Source organism: Galeopterus variegatus, unplaced genomic scaffold (assembly GCF_000696425.1).
Source record: "Galeopterus variegatus unplaced genomic scaffold, G_variegatus-3.0.2 Scaffold873, whole genome shotgun sequence".
Lineage (NCBI taxonomy): Eukaryota > Metazoa > Chordata > Mammalia > Dermoptera > Cynocephalidae > Galeopterus > Galeopterus variegatus.
The window spans coordinates 98325-118749 of NW_007726984.1; the positions used below are offsets into that span (position 1 = coordinate 98325).

The following is a 20425-nucleotide window of genomic DNA, read 5'->3' on the forward strand; positions in this document are numbered from 1 at the left end:
CCCCGAGGCACTGGCACGGTGTGCCAGTTTGTGGGAGGGGGGTCCAGTTCCCGCCTCCATGCCTCAGGTTCCTGGGCAGGCTGGGCCCCAAGGTGCTGGCACAGTGTGCCTGGTTTTGGGAGGGGGGTCTGGTCTGGGGCTCCATGCCTCAGGTCCCCAGGTGGGCCCCGAGGCACTGGTGTGGTGTGCCAGGTTGTGGGAGGGGGGACTGATTCCTGACTCCATCCCGTGGGTTCCTGGGCCAGCCTCGAGGTGCTGGTGTGGTGTGCCAGGTTGTGGGAGGAGAGTCCGGTCCCCATCTCCATCCCTCGGGGCCCCAGGTGGGCCCTGATGCACTGGCACAGTCTGCTACGTTGTAGGAGGGTGCTCCGGTTCCCGGATCCATGCCTTACGACCCTGAGTGGACCTGAGGCACTGGCGGTGTGTTGAGCCAGAAGTAATTATTTTGTCCTTTGCTTACTTCTAAAGTGGAGGAACTTCCTGTTGGGAACAGTATTTGAGCTCTGTGGTTTAGCTAAATTGCTGCTTTGCTGCTGCTTCCCTAGGGAAGGCTCTTTGTGCAGCACAGGTTATAATGGCTGACCTTATAAGTATTTCCGGCTCTACAGAGACTTGGTGCACCTAGGCTTTGTAGTAACTCTGATCTGGGCCTGAGTCTTTTCTTTAAACTGCACCCTATGCAATTTTATATTCCTGACCAGTATCCTCTGAGTGGTCCTATGCTGATTCGGGTGCAGATAAGCTGTCCTTGCTGTGCCCCAGTGTTCCCCCAGTGGGCCCATCTTACCCACTGCCTGCGCTGCAAACACTTCCTTTGGGGTGGGCTGTGCACCAGTCCCTTGTGATGACTCACTGGCCTCTAAGTGGCTCCATTTTTTCAGTTGTTGTGGCTCCTCTTATGTGGCTCCACGGGAACCCTCTTAATGGTCTTGCTGGCCTGGGAGCCACCAAGGTCCTCTTCTCCACTGCCGCCTCCAAGCTACTCCATCCAAAGCACACAGCTGCAGCTTTTGCCGGCTACTGCTCTGTGTGCTCAGCAGTTCAAGCCTTAAAGCAGCCATGGCACGAAACGGTCAGAGCAGTTTTCTCTTTCTCTCATTGTGGCTTCTCCCACCTTCATGCACTCTATAGGTCTCTCCTCCTCTTCCCCTGAGTTCTAGCAGCCTCAGCTTGGATGTTGCTGCTTTTTCATATAGTTGTAAATTGGTTGACTTCTGGGAGAGAGTGATGCTGGGAACCATCTATTCTGCCATCTTGACTGGAACTTGTTTGCCCATTTTTTAATTGGATTATTCGTTTTTTGCTGTTGAGTTGTTTGAGTTCCTTATATATTCTGGGTATTAACCCCTTCTCTGATGGGTAGTTTGCAAACACTTTCTCCCATTCTGTAGATTATCTCTTCACTTTGTTGACTGTGCCTTGCTGTAGAAGCTTTTTAGTTTGATGCAGTCCCATGTGTCTATTTTTGCTTTAGTTGCCTGTGCCTTTGTAGTCTTGTCCAAAAAAGTGCTGCCCACTCCCATCTTGTGTGGCATTTCCCTTACATTTTCTTCTAGTAGTTTCATAGTTTCTGGTCTTAAACTTATTTCTTTAATCCATTTTGAGTTTATTTCTGTGTATGGTGAGAGATGGGGTCTATCTAGTTTCAATCTTCTGCATGTGGATATCCAGTTTTCCCAGCACAATTTTTTGAACAGGCTATCCTTTTCCCAGTGTATATTTTTGGCACCTGTTTTAAAAGACCAATTGGCTTTTATCAAATGCTTTTCAGCATCTATAGAGATGATCATATGGTCCTTGTGTCTGATTTTACTGATATGGTGTATCACTGATTTGCATATGTTGAACCAACCTTGCATCCCTGGGATGAATCCCACTTGATCACAGTGTATAATTTTGTGTATGTGTTACTGTATTCTGTTAGTTAGTATTTTATTGAGGATTTTTGCATCTATATTCATCAAGGATACTGGCCTGTAGTTTTCTTTGTTAGTTGTATCTTTACCTGGTTTTGGTATCAGGGTGATGATGTTTGCTTCACAGAATGAGTTTGGGAGAACTGCCTCTGTTTCAATCTTTTGGAATAGTTTGTAGAGAACTGGTATCAATTCCTCTTTGAAGGTTTGGTAGAACTCTGCAGTGAACCCATCTGGTCCTGGGCTTTTCTTTGTTGGGAGCCTTCTGATAACAGCTTCAATCTCCCTTATTGTTATTGGTCTGTTCTGGTTTTCTAAGGTCTGTTCAGATTTTCTACATCTTCTTGGCTCAGTTTTGGTAGTTTGTGTATGTCCAGAAATTTATCCATTTCCTCCAGAATTTCAAATTTGTTGGTATATAATTGTTTATAGTAATCTCTAATGATTCCTTGTATTTCAGAGGTATCAGTTGTAGTATCACCTTTTACATTTCTAATTTTTGTTATTTGGGTCTTCTCTCTTCTTTTTTTTAGTTAGCCTTGCTAATGGTTTGTCAATTTTGTTTATCTTTTCAAAAAACCAACTTTTTGATTCATTGATCTTTTGTATCATTTTTTTGGGTTTCAATTTCATTAAGTTCTGCTCTGATGTTAATGATTTCTTTCCATGCGCTAACTTTGGGTTTAGATTGTTCTTGTTTTTCTAGTTCTTTAAGGTGAAGTATTAGGTTGTTCACTTGCCATCTTTCCATTCTTCTGAAGTGAGCATTTAATGAGATAAATTTCTCCCTTTTGCAGTATCCCACAGGTTTTGGTATGATGTATCATTGTTTTCATTAGTTTCAAGAAATGTTTTGATTTCCTGTTTGATTTCTTCTTGGACCCATATGTCATTAAGTAGAATGCTGCTTAATTTCCATGTGTTTGTATAGTTTCCAGAATTTCGTCTGTTATTGATTTCTAATTTTAATCCATTGTGGTCTGAAAAAATATTGCAGATAGATCTACCATATGACCCAGCTATCCCACTGCTGGGAATATAGCCAGAGGAATGGAAATCATCAAGTTGAAGATATACCTGTTCTCCAATGTTCACTGCAGCACTATTTACAATAGCTAAGAGTTGGAACCAGCCCAAATGTCCATTATCAGATGAGTGGATATGGAAAATGTGGTATATCTAGACAATGGAATACTACTCTCCTATAAAAAAGAATGAAATACTGCCATTTGCAACAACATGGCTGGACCTAGAGAGAATTACATTAAGTGAAACAAGTCAGGCACAGAAAGAGAAATATCAAATGTTCTCACTTATTTGTGGGAGCTAAAAGTAAATAAATAAATAAACAAACTTGGGGGGGGAGGAAGAATACACAACAATTACAATTCCTTGAAGTGGATATGACAAGTGAACAGACGGGAGGTTGTTGGGAGGGAGGGGGAGAGGGAGGAGGGAGGGGGGATAGGAGGAGGGAGGGAGGTTTTGGTAAAGGGCCACAATAATCAACCACACTGTATATTGACAAGATAAAATAAAAGTTTAAAAAAAACCCAATTGGCTATAAATGTGTGGGTTTATTTCTGGGCTCTCTGTTTTGTTGGTCAATTTGTCTGTTTTTATGCCAGTGTCATGCTGTTTTTGTTGCTCTAGCTTTATAGTATATTTTGAAGTGTGGTGGTGTGATCCTTCTGACTTTGTTTCTTTTGTTTAAGATTGCTTTAGCTGTATGGGTCTTTTGTGGTTCTATGCAAATTTAAGATCTTTTTTTCTATTTCTGTGAAGAATGTCATTGGTATTTTAACAGGGATTGCACTGAATCTGTAGATTGCTTTGGGTAATATGAACATTTTATGTTACTTCTTCCAACCCATGTACATGGGATATCTTTCCGCTTGCTTATTTGTGTCTCCTTCAATTTCTTTCACCAATGTTTTATAGTTTTCATTGTGGAGGTCTTTCACCCTCTTTGTTAAATTTACTCCTAGCTATTTCCTTTTTTTGGTAGCTATTGTGAACAAGATTACTTTCTTGATTTCTTCTTCAGATTGCCTGCTATATTTTATTGAGAAACTTTACCTTTTACTTACTCATTTTCCTCATGTCTCTCTCTACCTGATTTAGTATTTTTAGCCTTAAATTCTACCCTTTTTGGCATTAAGTACTGCCATTCCTCTTTTATTTTTACTTTTTAAAAATACCCTTGGCCCAAGCTTTATTTTCATCTCCTCAACCATTTTATGTCTATGAGGGTACTTCAAAAAGTTCGTGGAAAAAAAGAATGAAAAGATAATATGAATCTTTCCACAAACTTTCTGAAGTACCCTTGTATATTCTCCCTTCGTGATTTCCCTGTCTCAATGATTTTAAACACTATATATGCTAATGACTACAGCCTGGACCTCTTTCCTAAACTCCACACTGGTATATCCAACTGCCTATCTGACATCTCCATTTGGATGTCTGATAACCATCTCAAACTTGAATATAGCCAAAACAGGTTCCTTGTATTGTTCTTCACAGCACCTCTTTCTGCAACACTCCCCAATTTTGATTAACAACTGTTTCTTTCAATTGTTTTGGCCCAAAATCTTATCTTTGACTCCCATCTTTCTCACCCCACCGTTAGATCATGAGCCTCTACCATCAAAATATATCTGTAATTCAACCATTTCTGAGCCACCATCTTCCCATACAGCCTATTGATTGGTCTTTTCTGCCCTTGCCACTCCTTGGTAGTTTAATACAGCAACCAGTGATTCTGTTAAGCTAGAGGTTGGATTATGTCACTCCTCTCTGCTCAAAATCCTTCAGTGACATCCTTTCTCATTCAGAACAAAAGCCAAAATCCTTAAAATGGTCTTCAAGGGCCAGCCCGGTGGCGCACTGCTACAGTGCGCCGCTTGAGAGCGCGGCGGCACTCTCGCCGAGGGTTCGGATCCCACATACAGACCGGCCGCTCACTGGCTGGGCGAGGTGCGGGCGCGACACCGAGGGTTGCGATCCCGTTGCCGGTCCCGGTCCGGTACGGGCGCGACACTGAGGGTTGTGATCCGTTGCCGGTCACGAAAAAAGACAAAAAGGGGGCCGGCCTGGTGGCGCACTGCTACAGTGTGCCGCTTGGGAGTGTGGTGGCGCTCCCGCCGAGGGTTCAGATCCCACATACAGACCGGTTCCCGCTCACTGGCTGAGCGAGGTGCAGGAGCAACACCGAGGGTTGCGATCCGTTGCCGGTCACGAAAAAAGACAAAAAGGAAAAAAAAAATCATAAAATAAATACTAGAGAGAGAATATACATTAATTATTTAGAGGAAAAAGCGTTTATAGTTCTAATGTTAACAACAAACCAACTTCTTTCAAATCAAACCAATAAACATTTTGGTTGAGCTCCAGGAAAAGATCAACTCCAGTTATAGCTGCTGTGATCCTAATAATAATTTTTAAAATTTGCTCATGTGAAGTAGAACAGTAGTTACCAGAGGCAGGGAAAGGAAGTTTAGGGGGACAGTGGGGAGCTGGAGGAGCCAGGAAAGGTTGGTAGACTGGTACAAAGTTACAGTTAGATAGGAAGAATAAGTTCTGGTACCCTAGAGTGACAATAGCTAATAATACTCTATTGCCTATTTTGAGATTGACAGAAAAGAGGATCTTGAACATTATAACCACAAAGAAATGGTAAATGTTTTAGTGATAGATATGCTAACTATTCTGATCAGATCACTATACAAAATATGCATGTATTGAAACAACAAACTGTACCCCATAAACATGTACATTGGAAAAAAAAAATTAAAAGCAAAACAAAACACTACACATCAAAGCCAAACTCTGCCTTAATTTGTGAACCACAAAATCATGGGACATAAGAAAATGATTGTTATTTTAAGCCACACTAAGCTCTGGGGGTAGTTTGTTACACAGCAACAGAGAACTGGAACATTCAGTAACATTTTGTTAAATTAGCAACAACAAGTTCTCAAAAATGCATTTAACAAGTGCTCAAAAGTAGGAAGGGGTTGGTGGAATGAGCCAGAGGGTATAGTCAGGAAATGTTTATTCTCATATTCATGAAGGTAAGACCAGGGGAATGAGGAAACTACTTAAGTAACTAGGTCATCAATGAATTGGACTTGGGAATGGATATGGGAATGAAGAGAAAATATTCATAAGTAATACCTACCAAAATGAGCAATGCAGGAGATTAAAACAAATGTATGAAGTAGAAGTCTGGGAGACAGGGTATGGAATACTACGTCCTTGGTCTAGTTGGACAGAAGAAAAAAAGGAAAACAGGAAATATGAGTGGAACATAGGAAAATGAATAGACAACAGGAACCAAAAGTTATGAAGGATGCATGTACTTTCAAGAAGAAACAGCCTTCAAACAACTTGAAATAGTGGCAAGAACAGAGGTTTTTAATTTTAATTCTGCCACTTACTAGGTTGAATGACTTTGGGTTATTTACTTAGTCTCTTTAACGGTTTCCTCAAATATAAAGTGAGGATAATAGTACCCACACCCCACAGAGTTATTTTAGAGATTAATGACATAATGTATGTAAAATAAATGTAGTAGACATTCAATAAATATTATTAACAGTTCTGAGATACATTAGATATAGTAGGAAAAAGTATGTTTTAAAATATTATTAATATCAATACTATCAATAAAAAGTATTATCCATCGAGTAGCTTCTATATGCCAGGCATTCTGTTGGATTAATTTATACAAATATTAATCTTCACTAGATTCTTCCTAGATAATTATTAATCTCCCTACTTTACATTTATGAAATACCTGTGTAAGTGGACAAAGTAACTGCTTAATAGCATTATAAACTATTTTTCTTTAAAATATAAAATTATTGTCTCTGAACCTGACGATGTTAAGGACGTAAGATATAAAATTACACTGTCAAAGATACTGGTATAATGAATGTAAGCAATCAAAAGAAAGAGGCCTTTGGTGGAAGCCCCTGGGAAATAGCATAGAAAATTAAAGCAAAATGAGAACACCTGAGTTAGGGATGGGGCAAGGAAATCTTGAAAGGGAATATGAGAGAGGAGAGTCTAAGGAAAAATCTACTTAATGTACCAGCTAGAGTGGGGATTTTTTGTTATTGTTAATAAGCTAATTCCTGTTATGGCATGTCACTAGCTGCTTTACATTCCTATACATCATTTAATTTTCATGGCAATCTTGCAAAGCAGCTATTATTCATTTCATCAAAAATTTATTGAACACCTACTAGGTGCTGAACAATGTAGATACAACTGTACAAGAGACAATACAGTGTCCCTGCCCTAACCAGCTTGCAGACTACTGTAGAAATGAAAGCCTTTTCACAGAGGTTAATTTGCTTAAGTTCACACAGTTAATAAGGAACAGTCATGACATGGATTCAAATCTTACTCTAAACCACAACACTTATTGCCTCCAGACAATTAAAAAAAAAAAATCTGTAATGCTGACAAGCCACAAAATGATATGAACTTATATAAAATTTCCTCCAGAAACATTTTTAAAAATCACACTATGTAAATACTTTATTAATAATTTATGAGTAATTGTATTTAATACTAACTCAAGAATATTCCATTGCTAACCGCAGTTGTAACAGTTAAAGATTAAAAATTTGGATATTAGTTCAGGAGGAAAATAGTTGTACTGCAAAGTTAACAGCTATATTCATACAGTTCTATATTATCTGATCTAGTTTGATAAATCATTTTAGCAATCATATTAACAAATAAAAAATCCTAAAGATGAAACAAGAATGGATCTTTGTGGAAAGCAAAAAATGTAAGCAGACAAATTATAACAATGCCCTCTATAGGACAATTATTAGAATACAGACAACTAACTTGGAACTTGGAAACAATTCTTAACCACCTTTATTAGGAATTTATTCAGAATGGTAATTAGTCATCAATAAAACACTCAAAACTGGATCTTTTCCTACCCATTTATAAGACTAGAAACTGCCAGGACTCAATTTGTAATTCTTATATAGTATTTTGTATAAACTTTCTACAAATAGTGGTGAACATATTCACAACCTACACATGTTAACTGGGTCTTATCATTTATTAATATATAATCCCCTTAGACTCTCATTTAAGCCAGTCAGTTGGTATCTAATACAGACCTTACAAACAAAGCCCAAACAGGTCAAGACTAACTTCTAAGTCTGAAGAAAAAGCTTCTCCTGGTTACGAAATTTTACAAGTAAGAGTATTTATCAGAATATCTAAACTGTGATGTAATATGACCAAATACCATACAATACTTCAGGCCATAGAAAAGAGAATGAATATGAAAGTGAGAAAGTGGTCAATTTCCCTAAAGGACCTTGATAAGTATTTTTTTATAACAACTAATTACTAACAACATTCAAAGTTTACCCTAGTTACCAGATCAAGTGATATCAATAAAGATAATAGCCTCAACTTACTCATGAAAGGAAAAAAATAAAGTAAAAGTTATTACCTAAGAGAATATAACTGGCCCACAGAATCCAGCTTTAATTGGTTTAGTTGCAACAAATCTTTTTTTAAAATGTATTTTTCTTTAACTTTATCTGTAGAGATATGACTGGAAAGTATCTAAAACTACTTAAAGGTAATGAAAAAGAAATCTGTAGTTAGAATTTTTCTAAATATACTTTCATATTATCAGTAACACTTTATTTTCCAAGTGCTGCTTTTTGGCATTTATCCTTTCAACAAAATTGCCATGGTACAAAAAATTATCAAGTCTAGGCATAACAACCCTTCTCAGAAAAATTTAATGATATATGAGTAAAACAAGTAAATGAATCTCAGAGAGGCTGTTGCTTGTCTAACTTCATAAAATGAGTAAGTAGGAAAGTCAAATCCAGGACTTTCTGGAATAAAACCTGTGCTCTGTGCAGTACTAGCAAATACTACAGTCAGAAAGCCAGAGTTATCCCAGAGAAATTAGTATCCAGTGTTCTTGATACTTCCCACATTTCATACTAGATTAAAAGTATAATACTTGATAATGCATAAAGGAAAACAGGACCCCAGTTTTGTTTTATACATAGCTCTTATGTACTCAAAAATTTATTTCTAAGAATATACTCCCAAATTAGGTAACCTTAGATGAGATTTTACCTATACTACGAATAGCATGATTTTTCTTATTCAAGAATCTAACATAGGTTTAGGGTAAGAGACAAGAGTATAGAAATTATAACAAAAATCAAATTTTTAAGAAACGTCTGAGATCAATCAAATATTAATCATTTCTTTATCAAATGTCTGACAGATAATTCAGAATAACCCTCTTAAGGATGTTCACGGAGTCACAAGAAAATAGAGAGAAAATTAAATGATATCTGGAAAACAACTGAGAAATGGAACGAGAAACCTAACAATAGAATCAATTAAAAAAAAAATAGAACTTCTAGAAATAAAGAATAACTGAAAAACTCAATAGAAAGCTCCAAGAGCAAACTTGATCAAACACAGGAATGAATCAGTGAGCTCAAAGAAAGAACATAAGAAATTATCCAATCAGAAGAGAAAAAAGAAAAAAGAATAAGAAAAAAATAAAACAGAAATGCAGCAATTATTGGACTCCCTCAAGTGAAATAACATACGCACAGTTGGCAAAGACATAGAAAACAAAAAGGAAGAGACCTAGAAAGCATATTTAAGGAAGTAATGGATGAAAATTTCCCAAGTATGGAGAAAGTTGACAACACGCAGGCACGGGAAGCTCAGATGTCAACAATCAAATTCAATCCAAAGAGGAATAATACCCAAGTACATCATAATCAAATTATCAAAAAACAAAGACGAAGAAAGAATTCTGAAAGCACCAGGAGAAAACAAACACATAACATCCAACAGTCCCCCAATATGTCTCTCAGTGGATTTTTCAGGAGAAATCCTACAAGCCAGAAGAGAATGGGGGTAATATTATTCAAAGTGCTGAAGAGAAAACTGTCAACCAAGAATTCTGTATCCAGCAAAATTAGCCTTCAAATATGAAGGTGATACAAAGTCTTTCCCAGACAAACAAAAGCTAAGGAAAATCATCAATACTACACCTCCCATACAAGAAATGCTAAAGGGAGTTCTTCAGTCTGAAAGAAGACAATGCTAAAGAGGAGCAAGAAAACATTTGAAGGTACATAACTCACTGTAAAGTAAGTACACAGACAACCACAAAATTCTTGAATGTTGTAAGGGTGATAAATAAACCACTTATATCTTTAATGAAGACTAAAGGACAAACCTAACAAGACAATAACAAATACAACAACTGTATAAGAGATGGGCAATATTAAAAGATGTCATTTGAAACAATACAATGTCAAAAAGTGTGCATGTGGAAGGGGAATGGTGTCAAAGCGTAAAGCTGGCTTTGATTTTTCCTTTTCTCTTAGATATCAAAGTTAAGTTATTAGTTTAAAATAACTTGTTAAAACCATAATGTTTTTTGTATGCCTCATGGTAACCATAAAACAAAAACTTATAAGAAACATACTAAAAATAAATAGCAAAAAATCAAAATACGCTGCTAGAGAAAATCACTGAACTATACAGGAAAAGAGTAAGACCAGAAAAAAGAAAAAGAGATCTATAAAACAACTAGAAAAAAAGTAACAAAGTGACAGAAACACGTCCCTACATACCAATAATAATTCTAAACACAAATGGATTAAATTTCTCAACTAAAAGACACAGAGTGCCTGAATGGATTATAAAACAAGAACCAACAATATCCTGCCTACAAGAAACTCACTTCGCCTATAAAGACATACATCAACTGAAAGTGAAGGGATGGAAAAAGATATTTTATGCAAGGAGAAATATAAAAGAGCAGGCATAACTATACTTATAATGGATAACATAGACTTCAAGACAAGGAAAGAAGGCCTAGCTGGTTAACTCAGTAGTTTAGAGCACAATCTTATAACACCAAGGTCATGGGTTTGAGTCCCTGTACTGGCCAGCTGCCAAAAATAAAACAAGGAAAGAAAAAAAATTTAAGGAAGGTCATTATGTAATGATGAAGAGATTAATTCAACAAGAGGATATTACAATTCTAAATATGTACTCACTCAACAGTGGAGCACTCAGACATATAAAGCAACTAGTATTAGACCTTCTGGGAGAGACCACTCCAACACAATAATAGTTGGGGATTAATACCCCATTTTCAGCAAAGGACAGATAATCCACACAGAAAGTTAACCAATAAACATCAGAATTAATCTCTACTGTAGGCCAATTGGATCTAACTGACACACAAAGAACATTTCATCTAACCACTGTAGAACAGTCTTCTCAGCAGCACATGGAATATTCTCTAGAAAAGACTGCACATTATGTAACAAAACAAGTCTGAACAAACATAGAAAACTAAAATCATATCAACTATCTTGTCTGACCAAAATGGATAAAACTGGAAATCAACTACAAAAGGAACACTGGAAACTGTAAAAATACATGGAAATTAGAAAACATGCTTGTAAACAAAAAATGAGTCGCAGAAGAAAACCAAAAGGAAATTTAAAAATTCCTGGTGACAAACTAAAACAAAAGCACAACATACCAGAACCTATGGGATACAGTAAAAGCAGTTCTAAGAGAGAAGTTTATAGCAATACATGCCTAAATCAAAAACGTCTTCAAATAAATAACCTAATGTTATACCTCAAAGAACTAGAAAAACGAGAACAAACCAAAGCCCAATCAGAGAAAGAGAGAACTAACAAAGCTAGGAGCAGAAATATATGAGTTAGAGATTTAAAAAATTACAAAAGATTGATGAAACAAGAGAGTTGGCTTTCCAAAAAGATAAAATTGACAAACCTTTAGCTAGACTAATGAAGAAAAAAAGAGTGAAGGCTCAAGTAAATAAAATCAGAAATGAAAAAGAGATATTACAACTGATACCATCAAAACACAAAAGATCACAAGAGACTGCCAGGAACAACTATCTGCTAACAAACTGCAAAACTGAGAAGAAATGGATGAACTCCTGGACACATACAACTTATAAAGGTTGAATCATGACAAATTAGAAAATCTAAACAATCCAATAATGTGTAATGAGATTGAGACTGTAATAAAAAATATTCCAACAAAGAAAACCCCAGGACCAGATGGCTTCACTGCCGAATCCTACCAAATATTTAAAGAAGAACTAATACCAATTCTTTCAAACTCTTCCAAAAAATTGAAGAGGAGGGAGTATTTCCAAACTCATTGTACAAGGCCAGCAATTACTCTCAAACCAAAATGGTAAAAGATACAACAACAAAAAAGAAAACTACAGACCAAAATCCCTAATGAACACAGACGTGAAAACCCTCAACAAAACACTAGCAAACAGAATCCAACAACACATTAAAAAGATCATTCACCATGATCAAGGCGGATTCATCACAGGGATGCAAGGATGGTTGAACATACACAAATCTAATCAACAAACGTGATTCATCACTCATCAATACAAAGAAGGAAAAAAATATGACCATTTCTATAGACAGAAAAAGCATTTGATAAAAATCCAACATCCCTTCATGATAGAAACATTTGACAAATTCAGTACATAAGGAATGCACTTCATTACAATACAGGCCACATATTACAAACCCAAAGCTAATATCACACTATGTGGACAAAAATTGGAGGCATTTCCTCAAAGATCTGGAAATGACAAGATGCCCACTTTCCTCACTCTTAGTCACATAGTACTGGACGTTCTAGCCAGTGCAATATAGCAATACAAAGCAATAAACAGCACTTAAGTTGGAAAAGAGGAAGCCAAACTATATTTCCAAATAACATGATATACACATAGAAAATCCTAAAGATTCCACAAAAAAAAATTACTAGACCTAATAAATGAGTTCAGAATAGTGGCAGGATACAAAATCAACACACAAAAATCAACAGTGTTCCTATCGGCCAATAACAAAATAGCTGAAGAAGAAATCAAGAAAGTAATCTCTCTCACGACAGCTGCCAAAAAAAGGAAATGCCTTTGTGTAAATTTAACAAAGGAGGTGAAAGACCTCTACAAAGAAAACTGTAAAACATTAGTGAATGAAATGGAAGGAGACACAAATAAGTGGAAAGACATCCTATGTTCATGGGTTGGAAGTAACATAATCAATATGTTCATATTACCAAGCAATCTACAGTCTCAGTGCAATCCTTATCAAATACCAATGACATCCTTCACAGAAATAGAAAAGAACAATCTTAAATTTGCAGAGAACCACAAAAGACACATATAGCTAAAGCAATCTTAAAACAAAAAGAACAAAGTCAGAGGTATCACACTCCCAGACTTCAAAATATACTATAAAGCTATAGCAACAAAAACAGCATGATACTGGTGTAAAAACAGACAGATTGACCAACAGAACAGAATAAAGAGCCTAGAAATAACCCACGCATTTACAGCCTACTGATTTTCGAAATAGTGTTCCAAATGTACACTGGGGAAAGGATAGCCTGTTCAAAAAATTGTGCTGGGAAAATTGGATATCCACATACAGAAGATTGCAACTAGACCCCCATCTCTCACCATACAAAGAAATAAACTCAAGTGGATTAAAGAAATAAATTTAAGACCCCAAACTATGAAACTACCAGAAGAAAACTAAGGGAAACACCACACAAAATGGGAGTGGGAGTGGGCAGCACTTTTTTGGACAGGACTACAAAGGCATAGGCAACTAAAGCAAAAATAGACACATGGGACTACATCAAACTAAAAGCTTCTACAGCGAGGCACAATCAACAAAGTGAAGAGATAATCTACAGAATGGCAGAAAGTGTTTGCAAACTACCCATCAGACAAGGAGTTAATACCCAGAATAAACAAGGAACTCAAACAACAGCAAAAATAAATAAATAAATAAATAAAAAATAATAATAATAACCCAATTAAAAAATGGGCAAAGGACCTGAACAGATATTTCTCAAAACAAGGCATATGAATGGTCAGCAGGCACATGAAGAAGTGCTCATCATCACTAATCATCAGGGGAATGCAAATTAAAACCACAATGAGTTATCATGTCACTCCAGTTATCAAAATGACAGAAAATAACAAATGCTGCCAAGGATGCTGAGCAAAGGAAACTCTCCTACACTGTTGGGGGGTATATAAATTGGCAGAGCCATTGTGGAAAACAGACAAAGGTTCCTCAGAGAACTTAAAATAGATCTACCTCTGACCCAGCTATCCCACTACTGGGTATATATCCAAAGGAAATGAAATCAATATACCTAAGGGACATCTGCACTCCCATGTTCACTGCAACACTATTCACAACAGCCAAGAGATGGAATCAACCTAAATGCCCATCAACAGATGAATGGATAAAAACACTGTGATATACCTCCACAATGGAATACTATTCAGCTATGAAAAAACAAAAAACAAAAAACTGTCATTTACAGCAGCATGGATGGATGTGGAAACCATCATGTTAAGTGAAGTAAGCCGGGCACAGAAAGGCAAATCCCATATGACCTCACTTATACGTGGATTTTTTTTTAAAAAGTGGTTCTCATAGAATTAGAGAGTAAAATAATTTACCAGAGGCTGGGAGGGGAAGGGGAAGGCCGGGGGAGAAGTGGTGAACTAGCAGGTACAAAAGTATGCTATCTACCCTAAGTAAATCACTGTGCAGTATATGTACTGTACTCTGCAAATATGTACCAGTAAATGTTAAGATAAAATAATTAAACACCTGAGTTCCTGAAGAAAAATATTAATCATTTCTTGCTCCCTTTATTAATGAATTACTATTTATCAAAACTCAACAGAATTAAACAAAAAGCTTTTAAGCATCAATCAATTCTATGTGGGTCCCATACATTTTGGAAAGCTAGCCTATTCATTAAAATCGCTTTATAAAATGTAGGATTTTATTCTGTGATAAACTAATTCTCTTTTAACTAACTGAATGCAAATTAAAATCCTGGTTATCTTTTTTGTGAGCTATAGAACTGAGAAAGCAGTGACCATATGGACTTATCTCAACACTCCCAAGTCCTAAATCATCACTTTTGATTCTAACTTGGCACAAACATAAATTAAAGAAAAAGAATCCTGAGTAAAGCAATGCATATTTCCATGGGATGAGGAGAAAAGAAGGCAGGCACAGTAGTGCAAAACAACAGTTCCAAGTGAAGAGAGTACTTTTTATTTTGCTTTAGTGTGATTATTATGACAGGAATAATTTGTCATTAGATTAACAGTTCTATAATAATGATTCTAGTGGTGATTTCGCTAGTTTTAAGATTTTAGCCTATATTTTTACATCACTCACTCCATTTTCAAAACAGTACTCAAACCAGAAGCAGTATGTATTCATGAATATATTAGTAATGGTTTTTACAGGAGACATAATTTTACTTTTCCAGGTACATACAATACACTTTAGGTCTGGGGTAAAAACATGACATAGGATTGAGTTTCTCTTGGTGAATGCGGAGGAGTGAAGAGGCACTGAAAAATTAGGTTAAGACAACTGGAGTATATTATTTGGCATCAATGAGAACAGGTAATGTGAAAGTTTTTTTTGAAGACAGATAAACCTAACCACATGGTAAAATGTAATTTATAGTAAGGCCCTGAATGACAAGATCAAAACAGTAACATCAAAAGATAACTGCAGCAGCCAACACGGAGAATGGGAATAGAGAAGCCAAGTGGTTACAGTAATATATAGAGCCGAGGCTGAGAAGTACAGATCTAAATTTCTCAGAGTAGGCATGATTTAAACATTTTCAAAAGTTGCTGAAAACTTTCAACAAAACATTTTAAGAGAATAAGCTCAAGCAGTTTCTGAAAAAAAAAAAATTGGAGAAAGAAACAAAAACATGTATAAGATACCAGACATAGGTTGAAGATGCCAGTTATAAGGCAGCCATGCTATTGAGATGAGTGCATTAGTGGTGGTGGTCACAGCAAGGAACAACATTTTCCTTTGCTGGAAGACAATTGTAAAATGATTCTATTTAAATAGCGATTAGTATGAAAGGACATAATAAACCATGTCCATTTTTCAGAATAGACATGAAACAGTCTTATAATTACCACTTGAGAAAACTGTTTCTTGTTCTACATTTATGTGTTCTTGTAATCCAAAAGAATATTTCAGCCTACAAAAAAATTTAAAGCATCAACTTTCAACTTATTCAGTCAAATATCAGAAGGTGAGAGTCACATGTGTCCTTTGCTCATTACTCATTCAAGGTCTTCTTGTATGATTTCACCATATCTGAGTATCATCAGTGTATAATTATTTACTGAATGTTTTTCTTTAAAATGGCTTTTTGTTGAAATGCTTAGACAAATCGATCAGATGCTTGTAACAAGTGATTCTCAAGTCACACAAATCTAAATGTGCTGCAAGTTTGCCATCATCAATTTACGCTTTCCTAGTCTTTGGAAACATTTGTATTTGGGTCACTTGAGAAGGTTTTTCTTTCTTTTTTTAACTTATCTTTTTTACTCATGAAATCTGGGATGTAATGTGCAATAATTACATATTTCTGATATTTCTATCTCCATACCCCTCAAAAAAAATCTGCCTGATGTGATAGCTAAAAAATAAGTGAAAGCTTATATTCTGGAAATGGCAAAATAGTATTAACATCAAATGTACAAAAGAAACTTTTGTGTGTTTCAAATGTCACAAACCATTTTAGAATTCATAAGATAAACCAGAATATTTGACAACGTGTTTTAAAAGATAATCTCTTCTTAACGGAAAAGCTTTCAACTTTCCCTGCATTTAGGATGATACTAGCAGTGGCTTTGTTGTATATAACTTTTATTGTGTTGAGATACTTCTATACCTAATTTGCTGAGAATCTCTATAAGGGATGCTGAATTTCGTCAAATGTTTTTTCTGTGTCTACTGATATAATCATATGGTTTTTGTCCTTGATTTTGTTAATGTGGTGCATCACATTTATTGATTCCCGTATGTTGAAACATCCTCACATCCCTGGGATAAATTCCACTTGATTGTGGTGTACAATTTTTTTGATGTGTTGCTGTATTCTATTTGCTATATTTCATTGAGGATTTTTGAATCTATGTTCATCAAAGATATTGGCCTATAGTTTTCTATTTTTGCTGTATCATTGCTTTTGGTATCAGGGTGATGCTGGCCTCATAGAACGAGTTTGGGGGAATGGCCTCTATTTCAATTTTTTGGATAGTTTGAAGAGAATTGGTATTAATTCCTCTTTAAAGGTTTGGTAGAATTCAGCAGTCTAGCCATCCAGTCCTGGGTTTTTCTTTGTTGGGAGACTGCTGATTACTGCTGCAATCTCGTTGCTTGTTATTGGTCTGTTCAGGTTTATTATTTCTTCTTGGTTCAGCCGTGCTAGTTTTTATTTCCAAAAATATACCCATTTCCTCCAGTTTTTTAAATTTGTTGGCGTATAGTTGTTTTTAATAGTTTCTAATGACTCTCTGTATTTCTGTGCTATAAGTTACAGACAAGGATGGCCACTCTCACCTCTCCTATTTAACACAGTATTGGAAGTACTAGCCAGAGCAATCAAGCAGGAAGAAGAAATAAAGGGCATCCAGGTAGGAAAAGATAAAGTTAAACTGTCCCTGTTTGCAAATGACATGATCCTATATAAAAAAGCCTAAAGATTCTACCAAAAAACTCTTAGAGTTGATAAACGATTTCAGTAAAGTTGCAGGATACAAAATCACATGCAAAAATCTAGCATTTTTATACTCCAACAACAAACTAGCAGAAAAAAAAAAAAAAAACCAAACAAACAAGAAAGCTAGCCCATTACAATAGTCACCAAAAATATAAAATACCTAGGAATAATGTTAACCAAGGAGGTAAAAATCTCTACAATGAGAACTACAAATCACTATCAAAAGACATTAAAGAGGACACAAAAAAATGGAAAGATACTCCATGGTCTTGGATTGGAAGAATAAACATTGCGAAAATGTCCACACTACTCACAGTGATCTACAGATTCAATGCAATCCTCACCAAAATACCAATGACATTCTTCAAAGAAAAAACAATCTTAACATTCACACAGAACAACAAAAGACCACGAACAGCCAAAGCAATCCTGAGCAAAAAAAAAAAAAAGCCAGAGGCATAACACTACCTGACTTCAAATTATACTACAAAGCTACAGTAACTAAAACAGCATGGTACCAGCATGAAAAGAGACACACAAACCAATTGAACAGAAAAGGAACCCAACCCACATACTTATAGACAACTGATCTTCGATAAGGGCACCAAGAATATACACTGGGGAAAAGACTGCCTCTTCGATAAATGGTGCTGGGAAAACTAAACATCCATATGTACAAGAATGAAACTAGACCTGTACCTCTTACCATATACCAAAATCAACTCAAAATGGATTAAAGACTGAAATATATGTATCAAAACTATAAAAGTCTGAAGAGAAAATATAGAGGAACACTTCAGGAAGTAGGACTGGGCAAAGACTGCATGAATACAACCCAAAGCAGAGGCAACAAAAGGAAAAATAAACAAACAGGATTATATCGAAATAAAAAGCTTCTGCAGAGCAAAAGAAACAATTAAAGAGCGAAAAGACAACCTACAAAATGGGAGAAAATATTTGGAAACTATACATTCAACAAAGGATTAATATCCAGAATACATAAGGAACTCAAACAACTTAGTAAAAAAACAAATAACCCAATTTAAAAATGGGCAAAGGAACTGAATAAGCATTTTTGAAAGGAAGATACATGAATGGCCAACAGACATAAAAAAATGCTCAACATCAGAGAAATGCAAATCAAAACTACAATGAGTTATCATCTCACCCCAGTTAGACAGGCCAGTATCAAAAAGACAGAGAAGAACAAATGCTGTCAAGGATGCAGAGAAAGGGGAACCCTCCTACACTGTTGGTGGGGCTGTAAATTGGTACAGCAATTATGGATAACAGTATGAAGATTCCTCAAACAACTACAGATAGATCTGCTATATGATCCAGATATCCCACTGCTGGGTATATATACCCAAAGGAACGGAAATCATCATGTGAAAGGGATACCTGCACTCTCATGTTTACTGCAGCCCTATTTACAATAGCCAAGAGTTAGAACCAACCTACATGTCCATGGATAAGGAAAATGTGGTATATTTACACAATGGAATACTACTCTGCCATAAAAAAGAATGAAATACTGCCATTCATAGAACTATGGATAAACTTATAGGAAATTATGTTAAGTGAAATAATCCAGGCACAGAAAGAGAAATACCACATGTCCTCACTTATAAGTAGGTGCTAAAAACAATAAATAAATAAGAAAGAGTGATATAACAATCACAATAATATGCTAACCTTTCAAAAGAAGAGAACTGAACTGAGGTTATCAGAGGTAGGAAAGAGGGAGGGAGAATGGGGTAAGGGATGAATTGATAAAGGGCCACAAAAATTGATTACATTGTATAATGCTGAATACACCAATTATCCTGATTTGAACATCACATATTGCACACAAGTATTGATATTCAATGCCACACCCCACAGAAATGTACAATCATGTTCCAATAAAAAAACATGCAAATTGTACTTAAAAAAATAAATAAATAAAAGATAATCTGAGAACAGTGCAATTAACAAGAATCTGTATTTTCAATCTCATCAGAGGCTTTTCGTCATGCTTATGGATCGATTTGCTATGTGAGGAATAAAGAGGATTTTTGTTTATATAAACAAAATATACTTCAAATTACTATATCTTGTTTCCCAGTCATGCACTTGTGACACAAACTTTGTCTACAAAATTGAAAGCTTCTTTTCTATTGCAAGAAGCACGGCAATCTTCATCACAGGATGAGTTCAGAATCATGATTTTCAACCAAGGATAAAAATAAAGTTTACACAAGCACATGGTGAAATAAAAGAAATAAAGATAATGTGAGACTTAAATACATGATATATTACCGTGACATAAATGGAAGGACTGTCTTTTATATTCTGAAGTTATGTCTTTCCTACTTCATTTTTGGTATTAAAATGTTCTCTTTTATTAAAATGATTTTTTTAAAACAATGATTTTTTTAAAAGAAATGTCCTTAGCAGCATAAAAAGCTAGCAATCTTATATTACAATTTAACTGGTTGGTAAAATTCACTCAAAAACCAAAATGCTCTAAAATCATGTGCTTTTAGTGAAATAACCGGTATTAAATACCCTGGAGCTTTTAATTTTTGAAAAAAATGAAGTGGCTCTACTTCAGCCAGGTGTTTAATAGTATTTTTGAAAGTTTTAGAGAAAGTTGTCAGTTTCTTACCAACTAAAGCAATAATGTAGTAAATAACCATGAATATAGCAGTCACCTTCTGCCTAACTTATAAGAAAAACAAATTCAAACACCTAAATGAACTTGTAATAATGAGCAAATATGCCAGAAAGCAATTACCCACTTTTCTTAGAACACTTCAAATCTGGATAAA

At 35.7% G+C, this 20425-nt stretch overlaps 1 protein-coding gene across 2 annotated transcripts in view; it reads right to left on the reverse strand.

The window, feature by feature from the left end:
* LOC103590778 (nipped-B-like protein) overlaps positions 1-20425 on the reverse strand; it is a 151786-nt gene that overhangs the window by 97072 nt on the left and 34289 nt on the right. The window lies entirely within an intron of this gene.